This window comes from Amblyomma mixtum, chromosome 2 (genome assembly GCF_055824585.1).
Source record: "Amblyomma mixtum isolate Tamu chromosome 2, ASM5582458v1, whole genome shotgun sequence".
Lineage (NCBI taxonomy): Eukaryota > Metazoa > Arthropoda > Arachnida > Ixodida > Ixodidae > Amblyomma > Amblyomma mixtum.
Window position 1 is genome coordinate 78,877,657 of NC_143013.1, and position 17,386 is coordinate 78,895,042.

The window sequence follows — 17,386 nt, forward strand, 5'->3', positions numbered from 1 at the left end:
GCAAAACGGGAGCGATGAACGTCATCGTTTGCGTAACGGAACCGACGCTGCGACACTGCCTCCGCTCTAACTGCCGCAGCAGCAGCAGCAACAGTAGCAGCGGCAGCAGCTGTGACAGCTGTGACCGCCGCCCGAAGCCGCGGCCTCGCGAATGACGCGAACTTTTATTTTTTTTAGTACGCGAAGAAACTTTTCCGCCTGCTTAGGACAAAAGACGCGTAGTAGTCTCACGGCGCGGTTTTTTTCCACAAGGGGCAGCTTTAATTTTCTAAGCACATCTCGGCCGGATGAGTGTTGATTTCGAAACTCAATGCTCCACTTGTTTCTGTCTCCCTTGCCCCACGTACTTCTCCTTGATCGCTCCGCATCCGTCCAGGGTTTACGAAGAAGCATAGTCGTGACATTAATAACGTTGGAAATTGTGAAAACTTCGAATGTGCTTAAGTTATCCACGCGACGAAATCGGGCGTTGACGGAAAGAGTGAATGACATCACGTCTTCAGTTAAGCTTGCAACACAGGCCGTCCGCTGTTGCTGAGATTTTTATCTCCTCTACTGGCCAGAAAAGGAAAGGAAAGCTAGTGCGCGTGTGTGAATTCCGAACGCCTCGTCAAAGCCGATAAATTATACTTTGCTTAGGCGGCGGGCGCATTTCAGTCTCAGAGTGATGTTGGTACAATGTCTTCGCCCGACTATAAAGGTAAAAAACGTGAAGAAAGCCTAGCTGTCGGTGTCGTGACGCTGCAAGACAGAGGAGATAAATGCCATAACGCGGTCATGTACATGACAGCGGACAGTTAAATACACGCTATATCCCCCTACATCATGACGTCTTGTCCTGACGCGTGATTTGCGACGGGGTCGGATTGTTACGTTGGTATACTGCTCGTGTCGCTCTGAATAACACATGCTTAGTGGCATCTTAATCAAGTGCAATATATATATATATATATATATATATATATATATATATATATATATATATATATATATATATAAACTTTGCTTGTGACTTCGCTTGTGACTTGTGGCCTCGTGGGCGACCTGGTACCGGATGGTCAAACCAGGTACCCATTGAGCTACCGGACGACCACGAAAAGTATCCCAGTGAGTTCCCGTGTACCCAGAGGGCAAGTTCCCAGTAAGTCTACCAAAATACAAAGTGAGTGTCCAGTAAATCTAATCCAGAAAGAACTAAAAGGTTTTAGTCCCTGAAATCAGATGGTGTTGGCGCTACCATTACTCCTGTTAAAGAAGTAACCATTTTCCCTTCGGAGATTATTTACAAAAGGATTTCCGGCACATTTAGTTTCCAAACGTACTGAGGACTGAGTGCTGCTTGCTCTTAAGTCCCACTTTACTTGGTTTCGGTTGAGAGTGAACTACTGCACTCAGTTAGTTTGCCAGCTTACCCTGCGGTCTACCTGGTGCTGGATGGTCACTCCAGGTAGTCCACTGAGATACCCAGGTAATTAGTGGCTCTACCAAGTATCCAGTAGGCTACAGGGTATCGGATGGGGTAGCCCAATGGGCAACATGGAGCAGACATTTCTGAATGAGAGTGGACCTCCTGGAAACTGTGCCACACGTGACAACGATCTCTCGGCTGACCTCAAACTGGCACTCGTGTGTGGAAGGAGGGTGCAGTGCAGCTGTCGCTGTTGCTACTTCCCCGAGGGAGAGAGCGAAAAGAGTGGGTGTTTATGAGTCCGCTTTGTTTTCGCCACATCGACTCACTCATAAGTCTGGGACGCTCTGGTACCCCGTAAATGCCGCTCACATCAGCCGCTCAGACAGGCCTCTTACTGTAGTCAACTCGGGCCGATGACATCCGTCACTGAGAGGTCTCTAATGCGGCACATAGCGCTGAAACACAAAGCGAAGGCGTCCCAAGTTTCGAACGACCGCTGGCTAGCAGCGCCGCTGAGCGAAGCGACCTTGGCGAGCGCAGAAAATCTGCGACGAGACGCTCTCCCGTTTATACATAGCCGCACGTGCTCGGCATATACGTCTGGATCTCCAGTGCAGTTCGTCGAGCTAAGCCTCCAACAAGAAAACGAGAGAAAATAAGCAGCACGCAAGGCGCACATAATGATAAGCGTCCAAAGGTAGCCCCGTAAACTCCGCACGCGTACGCCTCGCACCTACACGCGTATACACCCACAGCACGTGCCGTAAAGCACACCCCTCCAAGCTCGGCCGGCTGTCGCAAGAGACGGCAACGAGTGCGGCACCATTCACGAGAACACATACAGGGCGCGCGCATGCCGACACACACAGAGTACGCGCGTGCATGTTGGGCACATGTATGTATTGCAGGTTCGCTGGGCTTCCCCACGGCCTAATACCGGATCCGGGCGGTGGTGCTCTGAAGCAACGAGGCCGCCGAGGGGGCAGAGGCGATGACGGGTGGCCCCGAGGTGCCGCAGGTTCCGCCTGGCTGACCCTCCGCCCTGACCTGGAGCGCGCCCGAAACAATGCATGCCTCCCCCCCTCCCCCCCCCTCGCCCCCTAACGGAGCAACAATGGCCCGGGCGACCCGCTGGAGGCGGCTGCTCGAGCGCCTCTTGCGAAGCTCTAAGATGAATGGTGTGCGAGCCGGTTGGCATGAGAGTCGGTGCGAACGGGCAGTCGCTTGGACAATGCGCGCGCGACGTTGGACCCAGCCAGCGTCCAGCCGCTTCGAGGAACACTGTCGTGGTGTGTGGGCGCGCGTGGCGTTCGCAGTGTTGCTATGATATAGTATGTGGGGTTGATACGAGGTCTCTATACGGGAGGAGATGGAAGAATGCTAGGACACAGACCTGTACCGCGAATGGTCGACCTTAATTCATTATCTATACAAACTGTCGCCACAGCGGAGCGACGTACTGCGGACAGAATAACGCAGTTTTAGCCATATCAGCAGCTAATGACAATCTCAACCTTCCAACATCAGCATCATGCGGAAATGATGTGTATTACTGAGAATAAAGGAAGTGGGCGCTCAGCTTCAACGACCTATTTGGTCTGCGACAAAGGTCTGATCGTATGGGGACAACAATGATTGGGACCAATGTTATTCCCCTCCGTCGTAAACAATCGTGGCAATTTGAGGAATCTGGGTCCTGTCCACGGAACGAAAGCACGGTTAATGAAGGCAAACCCTGAGGTCGCCGGGCATGAATGACATAAGATTGGTGGCCAAAAACGCCAGTGCTTAGTGACCCCCGTTTCGAGCCACCGGCTGCAAGCTGCTCGCATAGCCCATGACCCGCGAGCAGGGATAGTGGCAGAATTACATATTAAGACGCGTTGATCACGAGTTTCGAGCTTGATATTAGGGCACAGTAAATGAGTTCGCTGGTCCGTAACAGAACCTCCTTCACTAACTCAAAACCACGCTCGCATCATGTTAGGCTTGCAACGTACGTAAATGCTTTCATTTGTATTCACTCAAAAAAGCCTAGCCTTCCAGTTAAATTGAGAAGAAATGGCGGCCTGATAACCGTGATTGAGACCTGCTACTCAACACTGACGGAAGAGAGAGGAGGAGAGGAAAGAAAGAGGGGGAAGATAACAGGTGCTGATGCAACTATGTGAGCGCTGTCTGAAATACGGCATACAATGATAGCTATATTAAAAGAACCAGCTCACGCCAGAGGGCGCTGTGCGAAGTCGCACGCTGCATTCGCGTCTACGGTGTCATCCGATGAAACACAACAAAACTAGCCGTCCTCTACAATCCAGCTCGGAAACTGCGTTCCTAGGAGCACGCGAGAGTCGGCCCAGAAATGACGCGTAATGTGGCGCACCCCGCGCGAAAGGTGTTGGCCTCGACGACGTCTCTCGGCCAGCAGAGCTTCGCGCGGCGGCCTTTAGACGCACGGGGAAGGGAGCGCCGTATGACCGAGCGCGCACACGTCACTACATAGCGAATGATTCAAGGATTCTCGCTCGCGCTTCTGGCACACTTGCGCAAGGCCATCTTTACGCGCGCTCCGCGAGTCAAGGTCATGAGCGCAGGCGCGTGCGAGCCGACATCTGTCGATTAATCGAGCGTCTGCGGCGTCCGATCTCGAAAGGCGATTTCGTTATCCGGCGCGCGCTGCCACTCCCGCCTTGAGGAACGTGGGGCTTGCCGCGGAGACAGCTGCAACCGGCCTCCTCAGCGGACAATTAGGACTGCACTCCGGGGAGACATCCGCGTGGCGAACTCTAAGCGGTCTGGGAGGATGTGGAGAGCTGTACATAAGGGGATTCAGAAACCGAGCTTAGATGCGTCTTCTCCCTCACACACACGAGCACGTGCGCCCGACGTGGCAGGAGTTAATTGTAGTGAACATGCACACCGGCCAAGAGAGGCTGGTCCGCAACGCCGGTGCGCATTCAAGGACTAGCCTCACGCGTTGCTCTTAACCTTTGCAAGAAAGCGGCCGAGTCGGAGCCATCATTCGCTGACCCATGCTGTGCTAGGGCAGCTGTGCAGCGATGCAGTTAGAAGAAGCAAGCGTCCGCCTTAATCTTTCGTGTCGTCATACTTAGGTGCAGGGGATGTAGCACCTGCGCAAGACTGCGAAGGTAAGCATCATCCGCATTCGCCATTGGCCAGCCTTTCTTCTTATTTATGAAGGTTCTAATCTTATTCTACCTCTACAGCGCACGGGCATGCGAAGAGGATTCAATAAAAAGATGAGGATGTAATAGAGATAAGGCACGATATCAAATAGGAAGACTTTTTATGTAAAGTATAGAAATTTACCTAACATTGACCCTGGTAGTTTAGAAAGCTTTCTGACTAAGCACTAGTAGTACTATGAGCCATCTTCGACTGCACTCTTTGACAGAGTTACAAGAAGAATCGCTATATAAACCTACGCTAGCCTTTATTATTAATTTGTAGCTTTTTGCATAAACGGCACTACCCAGCACTCCTTCTCATATGAACGCCTCTGTCCTCCACAAATGACTGATAAGGTCGAAATATTAACACCGAATATCCGAAGACATATTTGCTGCAGCTTAGTTCATTGACTTCTTTGGGGTTGCATCGAGTATCTGTAATCGTCACCTCATCATCACCATCACCCAAAACGACTCCATTTATCCCCAAGGAAGTCAATAAACTGAACGGCAGCAAATATGTCTTGTCGAGAATAATGGAATTCAAGGCGACTAAACTGCACTTCATTTCCCGCCTGTCTCCATTGTTAAGCTACTAGGTTAAACATATTTCGCAATATGCACCGCACATTTACGTTGTTCCCGAGTTTTCCGTGTGACATGTCTGTTGCTTTCGTTCCGAACTCGGTTAGCAACTCGCCCGAAAGTCGTTATTGTTTCAGTGTTCCGCCCTTGGAGCGAATGTAAGGCCATCGCTTACCTCGACATTCAAAGACTGCTGCATTCTGCAGATATACACTGCTTCATATGTTGTTTACAATTACACTCGACTGCTCGACCCATTCGTGCAAAGCGTCAAAAGGCGGGCGTGGTACGTAAAAAGACAAGGAACGAGGAATTCCGAGCAGCCGCATTGTTGGTGCATCCGCTCGGCTTTGCTGAGCTCATCTCCGATACCGAACAACCGATAAAGCGGTACGCGCTTCGAACGCTGCTGCAGACCAAATAATGGTTTAATGACGTTTACATAAACCGGAGTTCACCTACAATTCGGAGACAATCAGCCCCAGTAGAGGACGGTTTCTCAATGTCCACAAGTTTTGTGACTGTCAACCACGCAGTTACAAGCAATAATTATGGTAAGAGCGAAGGGTGTTAGCAGGGTCAAGGAAGATGGTGGGATAGAGATCGTTGTGAGGCTGCTCCTGATGCATGCGTACTGATCACTGCTCACACACACAATAAAATTACGGGACTATCAAGCCTCTCAGGCGACAGTTCTGCGAAAGCAGTTGTTTTACACTCGACTACTTGATGTCTTCACTGTACTGAATGTTTTTACTCCAAGCCGACGCTTTACTCCCTCGACAATTTTTCTGAAGGGCGAAGATGGACGGAAGTGGGTTAGAAAAAGAGGTGGGTGGGCGGGTAGCTTTCTAGCTCGGGGGTGGGGTGGGGAGGTGACTGGAGGGTAAAGGTGGAGGGTGGGGGCTTCCGGATGGGAGGGCAGGGTGGAGGTGACAGTAGCACTTCAATCTTTTAAGGCTGAATGCAAGCTAAAGGGCCAGGAACCGGCTGGTATTGAGGAGTATACAACGTACCAAGGGCTTACCTGGTTACTCCGTGCAAAGCAGAGACTAAAGGCGACGTCTTTTTCTCCTTAACAATACGAGGCCGCACTTTGGAACTGAAGAGCAGGTATGAAAGAGCGTGTAGCGTGGCGTTTAAAGTACAGGTGCGGGAAGCCGCTTCATATGAAGGAATGCCACGCCCAGAGTGATGCAATGTCTCCAGGAGCCACAAACAGACGGGGAAAGCGGAGACTGGAAGGATTTCAAGGCCACCGTCGGACTGGACCCTGTCGGCGGCCATAGTGACGTAACACCGTTCGATGGAACAACCAGGTGTACGCTAATGGCAGTTCGCACTTCGCAACGCATGCCGAGCTAAAGCTGCGTTCCTTTCACCTGGCGCTGAGAAGGAAACTATCAAAAACAATTAACAGCTATGCGAATAATTAACAGTTAAGGACGCTTAGAAGCGAATAACGATCGATAACTTGATACCCGTGCGAACCTAAGCATTGCGATTTGAAATCAAGTGAAAGTACGCCTTCGGCAAAAGACAAACACTTGTAGAACAGATCACTGGCGAAGAAAATGTAAAGCTCGCGCTTACTATCTGAAAGCCTTTGCCCACGACACGAAGCAAGGAGAAGAGCGCAGGTTCCGTACAGCCAACCTCGAAGTACATGTATCAGCCTTGAGTCACGTGACGCGTAAGGCCATAGCGAGGGCCGAATTCCCGCAGGCTCAAGACCGCAAGAGCTTTGTGCGTATACGCCTTCCAGCAATAGTCGTACCATCGTCCCCGGGCTCATTCTCGATAAATTGAAATTACACACGGCAGCATTGGGTGAACACCAAACAGGCGAAGTAATTGAAAAGCCTGACCTTTCTTCGCCTCACAGAGCAAATACCACGTGAAGCGGCGGCTTTCCGACACAGCCCGAAGCTAAGTAGAAAGCAAACCGCGATCAGTTAATGCGAGGAAAAAAAAGAAAAGATGAAAGTGACCAAGCGACGCAAATAGAGGAACTAGAGCGACGCCGGGACTGTAAACACGGACGGCTCTTCGGGGACAGAGGAAGGAGAGACGGAGGCGGTGGTCGTCGAACGTGCCTTCGCCCTTGACTGACCAAGGGCGGCCCCTCGAATCGGCGCCTAATTACTCACGCTGGCCGTCAATAGAGCGTGGCTAATGCCGATGCCGCAGCGCGTTGCTCCTCGGATGATTGAGAGAACGATCGGGCCTCTCCCGGTCACGCCAGTTAGCAATCGCTCTTGACCGGCTTGCCGCCGCCGCCGCCGTCGACCCGGCGTGCCGCTGGCCTCACTTGGAACCCCCCCCCTTATTGCTCTCTTTCACTCTACGTAGGCAAAACTGTCACGGATGGTGACAAACCGCCGTCCTGGACCCTTCCGTGTGGAAGACAGCTCTCACCCAGACGTATTACGGACGCACCACAATGTGGAGTGCGCAAGGCGGTGGTGCGCAAAATTACGAATTGATTAGGTTTTCGGGGGCACTATTTCCTCTTCCGTCATTTTAGCCGCCGCGGAGGCTCAGTGGTTATGGCGCTCGCCTGCTGACCCGAAAGACGCGGGTTCGATCCCGGCCGCGGCGGTCGCATTTCGATGGAGGCGAAATGATAGAGGCCCGTGTACTGTGCGACGTCAGCCGATGTTAAAGAACACCAGGTGGTCGAAGTTACCCGGAGCCCTCCACAATAGCGTCCCTCGTATCTTGAGCCGCTTTGGGGCGTTAAACTCCGTAAAACATCTTCCTTCATTTTAATGGTATAGCGTAAGGAGCCTCTTCGGAGGAAAAATGTGTCATCGGTCATAAAATTCACCTATAGACCTTATGCAAAATTGCTGCCATCTATCGGAGAAAAGAAGAACCAGTGGAAAGCCGCCATGTTGGAGGATGACTCAAGCTCGTTCCGCCTCTGCTCTATGGATTTAGGCGTGCCCTGCGTCAGCTTCCTTACTGCTGTGCTGGCTCGAAAATTTTATTTCCTGTCACTTGAGCCTGTAAACATGACTGAATGGTCAGTCGACCTGTTTCTGCTGCCCAAGTTTCCAACTGACTTCGCATACACTTACTACGCGTCCAAAACACTTTCCGAACGCCACCGGGTACGGAGCTACAAGTTTTTCACGGAGTCCTACGTCAGTTTTCCGACGCAGAACACCAAGAAATGTACGAAGCAAGTGTAATTTTCGTTTACGGCTAAAAATGTGCGCATTTCAGTCTAGTTTGAGACAGTTTTTATTTGGTTCGATACTTTTTGCGAACGGGCGTGCCGCTTGAATTGTTTTTGTGGTAGCATTTTCTCTGTGTTGCGTCCGCGCCGAATGCAAACGATAGTAAACCTTACGCTCATGTTGGTAGTGTCGAAAAAAGTGGCCTCTGAACATCCGACGCGTTTCATTTTCCTTGAAAAGTTCATACAGCATTTGTTTGTTTGCCCTAGTGGTCTAGTGCCCTAGAGCCCCTAGTTTGCCCTAGTGCCCTAGACAGAGAAAGAAAATATTTTATTATTATTACCGGGCACAAATACCCCTAGGTCCCCGCACGACTCCACTACACAAGTGTTTACCATTCTTGGACTATCGCCGTAAAAACAGGTAGCCCGTGAATGCAGCAGTGTCTACGGTTTTACCACGACGAGCAAGCAGTTGTACACTGAGATTTTTGGAGTATTCTACACGCGTTATGCATTCCCGCTACAAGTTGGAACTATGGTACCTCTAGAGCGGCTTCCCTTACGGTCCTTTTTTTTTTTTTTTACACAAAACACGGCTTCGTGGAAACCGGCCGGTTAAGTGAAATCGCTACATGCATACAAGCCGTCGCTCCACAAAATAGGCACCTTTCCCTGGTCTAACAGAAACGATTGACTGACTTGCAGAGCGCAAACGTTCCGTGTCACGGGCACTTGACCCTTGCTAGTGTTTCCGTCGGAACAAATATTCGCACTAAAAACTAACTCGTGTAACCGCTGCGGCGGATAACGCTAGGAGCGACGGTTCCCACACAGCGCGACCCGCACCACTGAACAGCTGATCACGATTACTCTCTTGCGAGGCCGATAATCGCAGCACTTCACGGGCAATCGCAGGAGAAAAACAGCTTTTGGGTGATATTTTCTTCGTGCCTACAAAGCTTATTTCTAATTTCATTTGCTACATGGCGATAACGAAATGTGTTGCGCGATGCCTCGACATGTAGCGACGGTTCTGCAACATTTGTGCCGCAGATGTCGGGAATCGCAGTCCAAAAATAGAAATGCGCTCAAATCAAGCGCTCTTGCCTTTTTTCCCTGGGCGCCTTTGTGACCCTTCTGCGTACAGCAAGGCACTAAGCAATACGTGGGCATATTGAGGACGGTGAAACTCGAGCGCGCGCGACGAGCGTGCACCAGTACGTGCTGTGAATCCGGCGGCTATCTTCCAACATGGCGGATCGCGCGCGGCGACCGCTAGATGGCAGTGCATTTCGCATAAGGTCTATTGGCTGAACTGAAGTGACGTCGTCAGACAGGAAGTGCGTCAATTCCGGCAGTGGCATCAGCAGCGTCTAATGCTATGGCACTTCGAACTCGTAATGGAATTAGGTGTCCCTGTGTTTTTGTTTCGCTTCTTTTGCTAGCGTTTGGCACATTAGAGCCGAATGTTTTCGGCAGTTTTAGTGGAAAGAAATGACACAGTAACGTTACACCGTGAGTGTTCTACACGCGTCATAATCATTAGAACTCGTGGTGGTACATACGTGCGTTTGGTAGCATGAAATCAAGCTCATATTAAGCATGTTCCATTCTGTGTGTGCAAGTAAAAACGCTACTATTCGTTTATGCCGCGCTGAAACTAACTATCTGTGGTTTGATTTGTTAGCCAGAATTATTACTCAACGCGGGTTAATGACGTCCAAGTCGAAATCAAGAGGAAGAAGTGGGCTTGGGCAGGGCATGTAATGCGAAGGCAAGATAACCGCTGGTCCTTAAAGGTAACGGAGTGGATTTCAAGAAAATGCAAGCGTAGCAGGGGGCGGCAGAAAGTTAGGTGAGTGGATGAGATCAAGAAGTTTGCGGGGATACGGTGGCCGCAACTGGCAAAGGACAGGGTTAATTGGAGAGACATGGGAGAGGCCTTTGCCCTGCAGCGGACGTAGTCAGGCTGATGATGATGACGATCACTTCCCTCGCAGGTGTTCGAACAATGTGTGAAGTCGCGCCGTTCATTCAGCGAGAGTCCTTCTTCGTCACCCAATTTTTATTCTGCCGTCTATCGCTGTTTCCATATTTGGCGGAACGACCTTTGACAGCAGAGGGTTTCCACGTGACGCTAAGAAGAGCGCTTGCGCAAGCACTACGTCAGCGGTATATCCGGCGCTATCGACTTCAGCTTCGAGGTAAAAGTCAAGGCTAACTCGGCTGCTTCCTTCGAACCGATAGCATGCCGTGCGGCGAACGAGGACGCATGTTTATAGGTTGAAGTTCAAAATGGCGCAAAAGACACACACACAGGAAAAATAGGGGATGACACAAAGAGCGCCTTCAATCATGAACCAACTAGCCCCAAAGCAAGTTCTTCTGCAACGCGTTTATAGGTTAATGTTGCAATGCATGCGTGAGCTGCGACCTTCAAATACCGCATGGTCGTAGTATCAGAAATACAACCAAAATGTAACGGAACCGAAAAGAAACTCGCACGGCACGGACTTAAATGTCACCTCTTTCCACGTTCACGCATGCGATGTGTGTCCCCATAACGAAAAAAAAAAAAAAAGAGCACGCATAGCGACAAGGTTTCGAGAAATGTACTTTTGCGCTGGCTTGTTTACTTGTTTGTTTGTTGCTAGGCGTCATGATTGTTCTCAGCGCTGCTGTTGCAAAAGCGAAACGCAGCGCCTGTTTTTCTTCGCTTATGCTGTTGTCGCGCAACTGTCACATTATGACGTATGCAGTGCAAAGAACTCCGTAGGATTTACTTTGCTCAATCGCACACACAACTCGAAGATTCGAAGCAACGCTGCGTAGGCACCACAGCCACGGGTTGCATATGTTAAGTATGAAACGTGTTCGTCACTTGCATATACACGTATGGTGACGTATATGGGTAATATCTCAACATGAGCAAATGTAACCGCATAAGTATAATGAGCGACTCTCGCGGACATTGTTGCCTTAGCGTAACTCGGTACGTTACTGCATTACCAGCTGTAAAAAAACTGGCAGGGACACGTAAGCTCCACCTTAAGAATACGACGTGAAAGCCTTAGTGGGTTAATTCTCATATATGCGGAACTGGTGATCCTCAACTTTCCATTCATACGTCCGTGGGAATCATCACACCCCTCCTTGCGAAATGGTGCAGCGATTAAGGGATGCGCCACTGCCCTGGTACGGTAGGTGCTGCCACCTAGTGGGTTTTGTGCGACCGAAGTTGCTCTTCCCGGGCAGCCTCTCGCGATCAACCTTTAATTTAACAGCCGCCTGTCAGGATGGTTAGTTTGTCCGCAATCCGATGGGTACGTTATGATGGCCTCCACAAGGTCACGTGACCTAGGTTCCTACGTTTCTTCTCCGGTGGCTGCCTGGGGCCACCCTACGCCACCCTATTTATCGCTCACAACGCCAACAACGCCTACACCGGATTTTCTGCGTGAAGGGGCCTTTAAGTTATCGTATTGAAATTGGGAGCGGCTCTTACTTCATTCAAGACTGAAGCCGTTACAGTAAAGCTCCGTTACAGCGACCTCTCAATGTCACCTCGGACACCACGCAAAACCGGTTCCGCCACGTCGCCACACTGTCGGGCGATGAACTATTCAACCTTGCGCTATCTCCGGAAGGACTAACTTCGTCCTCGGAGAGCCGGGCTTCGCAAGCCCGGCGTTCTCATCGCCACAGCTTTGCCTCCGGGGAGGCACAGCCAGGTATGTATACCTGGCGACGAATAAAACCGATTCGCAAATGAACGAGCGCAAAGCAGCGAAGCCCGGCGATGCGGCGGCCTTGTCACCGTCGCGAACGCACACACACGGGCACAGACACAGGGGAACAAATGTTGCTCGCTCGAAGCGGCGGGCACCGTTCCAGGACCGCGAGGTGCGCACCCGTCTATGCTGCAGCTAATCTGCACACACACCGTTACCCCGCCCCCCTCTCCCCGTTCCCAGCCGAGCTGTCGGCCGCCGCGACGGCCCTTGTCAACGGAGTGCAGCCTTCGGGGCCGCCCGGAGGCCTCCGACCTTCGGGCGCTCGCGCTGTCAGGCTCCGCCGTGGACTGGTCACAGCCAGGTTTGAGAGCGTAAATCTTTGCCTTCTTTTTACGTAAGGCCGTAGACCGGAATGAACCGGATAGTCGGATGATGAATCAGTTGTACAGCAAAATGCCGTGGCGAAATTCGCGCACAACGCGTATGGTTAGTTGCGTAAACTATTGTAGATTGTTTCGTGTTGCGAAGCATAGTGCGGAAATCTACATGCACTTTTTTATCCCCTCACCCCCTTCCCCCCGTGTAGGGTAGCAAACCGATTATTATTCAGGTTAGCCTCCCTGCCTTTCCTCTTCTACCTCCTCCTCCTACATATTAATGGTTTTATGCATATTCGTTCGCCCCGACTTGAATTTGTTTTGTCGCTCTTTGTTTGTTTTAATACCTCGGTTAGCATGCTTCTTTTGTTTCTTGATTTTGTGCGCGTGTCATGTGAAGTGAAGTGAACAACCACAATGCTACAACTACTAACTTTGAAGTTAGTAGTACTGCAATGAAATACCAAAAACGCATAAGCGCTTTTCGATTGCGTGCACGTGCGTACAAATGCTTGTAACCTCGCCCTTGTGCGTTGCGTGCAGACGAATTTATGTCTGTCTGTACGCGCTAGCATTCGTGTGCGTATTCCTGTGCGCATTCCAAGCCGTCGCTTTACTTGTCATACTTGTTTTTCTCACTGGACATGCATCTGCACATCTGGCAGGGCTCGGAAAAAGACTTGACGTGCGGAGGGATGAAACACTACGTGTGCACGATCGGCAATTAAAAGGGCGCGGGCCGCAATTCTTAACTGAAAATTAATCAGGAGCTCTCCATTCAGGTGATCTGCGTAGCCCATTGTGCAGCTTTAAAGCGTGGAAATTCGTCACCTAATTAACGGGAGACCAGGAACTCCATTAGCGCTGATTGTTCGCATGCACCCTATAGAGCTATTCCGAGAAACATTTATACCTGTGAGCTCTGTCTATCGTAGCAAATGACAGATATAAGTGCTGTCAATGTTATGGATTTATTCCGGACATGCCTGCCCTCGTCGATGTGTCACACGCCGATAGGGTTATTGCGAACCGAATTATCACTCTAGGAATCGCTTTGGCCCACTTCTTTGTTTGTTCGCCTTTTCATTGCTATACTGGCTATAGATTGGCTATTGTCGCGTAGAGACGCGTAGCTCCAAAAAAAAAATTGAGAAAAGAGTTGAGGTGCGTAAGCCGTGTCATTTCGGAGCCCTAATTTGATACATATTCATGTGCATATTTGGTCGTGAAGGTTTCATTACTTGCTGCAACGAGGCGATAACAGTTCTGGGTCGCATCGTTCTCGTTGCAATTTTGTCTCTTTTCGACCGATACGACTCCACCTCTCTCGTTGTGTGTGTTTTTTTTTTGTTAATTTGTATCAGTTGCGTACCCATCACGTCGTGTAATTTTAGCAGTACACGATGGCAATTTCAAGAGGTTTAGCAGCAAACCCTTTCAATTTAACGGCGGTAGAACGACAAACAATGTAACAAAGGAAAACGACAGTGCTATACCGCCCACGGTAAAAATAATCAGGCAGTAAAGCAACTCTGGTTTCTGCAATATCAATATAAAAAAAGCGCACGACTTAATTTCGATTAATAAAATTCAAACTAACAAGCAGCGAACTTGAAGCTCTGCAGTTTCTAGCAGACGACGGGTAAGCGCCGAGAACTGCATAATTCTTACCGCTAACCAGCCTCTGCCAGTTTATACGAAAACCACGTTATTCCACGCCGTGTGGCAAATAAAGGCTGGCTACACAGCCACGTTAAGCAAATCCTGATTAATCGAGCAGCGCACCAGCAACAGCGCAGGCCGTAAGCCTGAACCGCGAGTGTTGGTGAGCAGTCGGCCGAATGGCGTCACTGTGATTCCGAATAGCGGAAGTGCGTAATAGGCGGCACGGGGGCTTCTGCTTCTCTTTTTTTTTTTCGCCTTGGCAGCAGGGACTAATGCGGCCATTAGCCAAAGTGCTATTTCCCTCAACGTATAGGGGCAGAAAAAAAAAGGAAAAATACATTTTCGGGGACGGCACGAGGTGCATTATTAAGCGGGAAAGCGGCCCTGGTTACATGCGAGGGCTCCTACGCCTAGAAGGCACACACGCACACACACGAACACTATTATCAGGATGTATATACTATAGCGCATACAGCCATGGTTATCCAGCGCTGCCTTGAAACGAAAACAAAAAAGAAAGGATATACGAGTAGAATGAATTGGGAGGCATGATCAAGGTGGCGGAAGCAGTCATTTAGCTTCGCTCGATCGGCTTGATTGAGCAGCGCCCTGCACGCCAGCCGCGCACTGAGACGCGTGAAAACGCGGTACGCACATAGCGAAAGCCAATTATATGCGCCGCCGCCGCTGCTGCGGCTTTTGTGAGGCGGAATTGTTCGCCCCGTTCCGGTGTGGCGGGGCCAACTTTGCGCGTATGTTTGTATAGCGGAGGCGCGTGGCTCGACGCTTTCGCTTTTAACGGTGTTGTCGTAATGTGGCGCGCACGTGAGCAACGAGTCGGGTTTCTTTTCTTTTATACGAGAGCATATAGAACCCTCGCCGAAGCGAAAACCCGGCGCCGTCAAGGAAAATCCTGATTGGTTGGTGGGTAGTGACGTCATCAGTGACGTCACCAGACCAGGTCCGTCTGTGTCTCGACCTGCAGACCCTGACAGGTGGTGTACGAGAACAACTCGGGAAGAGCAACCTGGAACTCCTCTTACAAAAATTTTTAGACAGTCTATAGACTGTCCATAGACATCTGTCTATAAAGTATATAGTCCCTCTACAGAGAAATCCAAGAGAACAGTCTATAGGCAATACAAATGCTACAGACAGTCTATAGACAATATATAGGTTTATAGTCATACACTTTTAGTATACTTTTGTCTATAGACAGTCTATAGACAGTCTATAGACAGTCTATAGACTACGAATAGACAAAAAGAAATATATAGGAAGGCAATAGAGTCTATAAGCAGCCTATAGACAGTCTATAGACCATTTTTATGAGTGTCACAAGCTCTACCAGTCACTTCCGACAAAAACACTAACAGCTTCGAATGCTATCGCAGCGGCAACACATAATTGTATTAGGTGCCCGTTTTTTATTATTTTTCTCTTTGCTGACCGCTAACGCGGCGGTGGCGTTCATCTACCATTCGTCTGGTGCAAACTGGACTCCTTGATATTTTTTTTTTCTGCGCGTACAGAAAATAATAGGCAACTTTGTATCAAAGACTCGCCGCTGTTATGCGCCTCACTGCATTATGAAAGCTGGTGCTCCCAAATCATGAGTGGCAGCAGCGCGGATTACTGTCTCCTTTCTTGGCTTTATATAACTAATGCACGCTCTTCATCATCGCAAGAGCCCGAGTGGATAGCAGGCACTCGAGAAAAGAATGCCGCGGAAGACGATTAAATGCAGTAATCCGTGCTGCCACTCAACTGTCGCGAACATTCAGAAGCTTAGCTGCGCAGGGCTTTCAGCCACTACTATTCATTAATAAGCTGACAGACCCAAACAGAAAAGACGACCCCGAGAAGTCTGTAAATTAGTGCCACAGTCCGATCGAAAAGCGTACAAATTAATCTACAACTAACTGTTTTACGCTGCAACGTGTTTGATCCTGACTGTGAATAATTCCACGCTGGAATGCCCCGGACTAATTTCGGCCCTACGAGTTCCTTAACGCGCAAGGAAAACGCAGTACCATTGCGCAGTACCAGTGCGCAGTACCTGCACTAGGCAACCGAATCCATGAGCTCGCTTTCAGCGCCACAGCGTCACATAAACGTCCTGTCTTAAAATTTCTCAGACATTGGAGCGGAACAATATTTCTTGAGAGCGAATTATAGCGGTCCGAGATGCAAAAACAGCTCACACGTTAAGAACTGTTTCTGACAGGTAAGCGCTCGTCTATTTGCCTCTCGTGACAGCCTGGCGTGAAGTATCAAAAGTGCCGACCAATAAACGCGCAACGCTCTAACAGCTTTGAAAAATTCGACGCCCGATGCGGCTTGCACTTCCGTTCAACAGTGACGCAGAGCAGAACCACTCGTACACAGAAGTGGATCTACGAATTAATCGAAGGGCATGTATACGTAGAGTTTCGTGACATCATGCCAGAGAGTAATCTGGCGCTGCAATCGCCCGGCCGCAGAATGAACTACAGGAAGTACGTGGATGATAGGAATACATGGAACAACTGTAGCTTCGACTCAGCGTGATTTAAGAAGCTGCACGGAAGGACTATTTAGTTATTGCCTCTCAACAACGTTTCCATGTACTGTACAGTGATATGGCGAAATGAAACGCGAACAGCGCCTCTCAACAGAAAAAAAAATACCTGTGTACTTTCAGCTGAAATATACAGCTAGCCTAATCCATGTTTCTGGATAAAGCCTGTACTGAAGTTCGTATTGATAAACCGGTTGTGGAGGAATATCTCGCTGAAAATTAGAAAAGTACCGCATATACGTGTGCGGGTTTAATTCCGGCCTGACTGTACGTGAACTCTACTGACGGTGTATACGGTGCCAATCTCGATTCGTTTTGCACACAAATAATTCACCTGATAACATAAATGTACATCTTCATCGAAATATCGGTAATGAGTTAGCCTATGCGTCCGCTAAGATTAGGCATTGTCACAATTAAAAAGGGCCAGTAATTACGGACTCTCGCCAATCCCACTCTCTCTTGGGAAGCCATTAAGGTAACGCCTCTTGATAGCCAGCCGTTACTCCGCGGACCATAAATAGGGCATGATAATTTGGCACCAACAATTTTCTCGGATCACGTGATTGTGACCGATAAGCCGATCCCGACAGCTTTTCTTAAGAGTGTTTATTTTATTTATTTGATACTGTCAATCCCATCAGGGATCGTAACAGGGAGGGCATTCAAAAGTACA

At 49.6% G+C, this 17,386-nt stretch overlaps 1 protein-coding gene across 2 annotated transcripts in view; it reads right to left on the bottom strand.

The window, feature by feature from the left end:
* bdg (sodium-dependent transporter bedraggled) overlaps positions 1 to 17,386 on the bottom strand; it is a 178,688-nt gene that overhangs the window by 25,281 nt on the left and 136,021 nt on the right. The gene's annotated exons all lie outside the window — the stretch shown is intronic.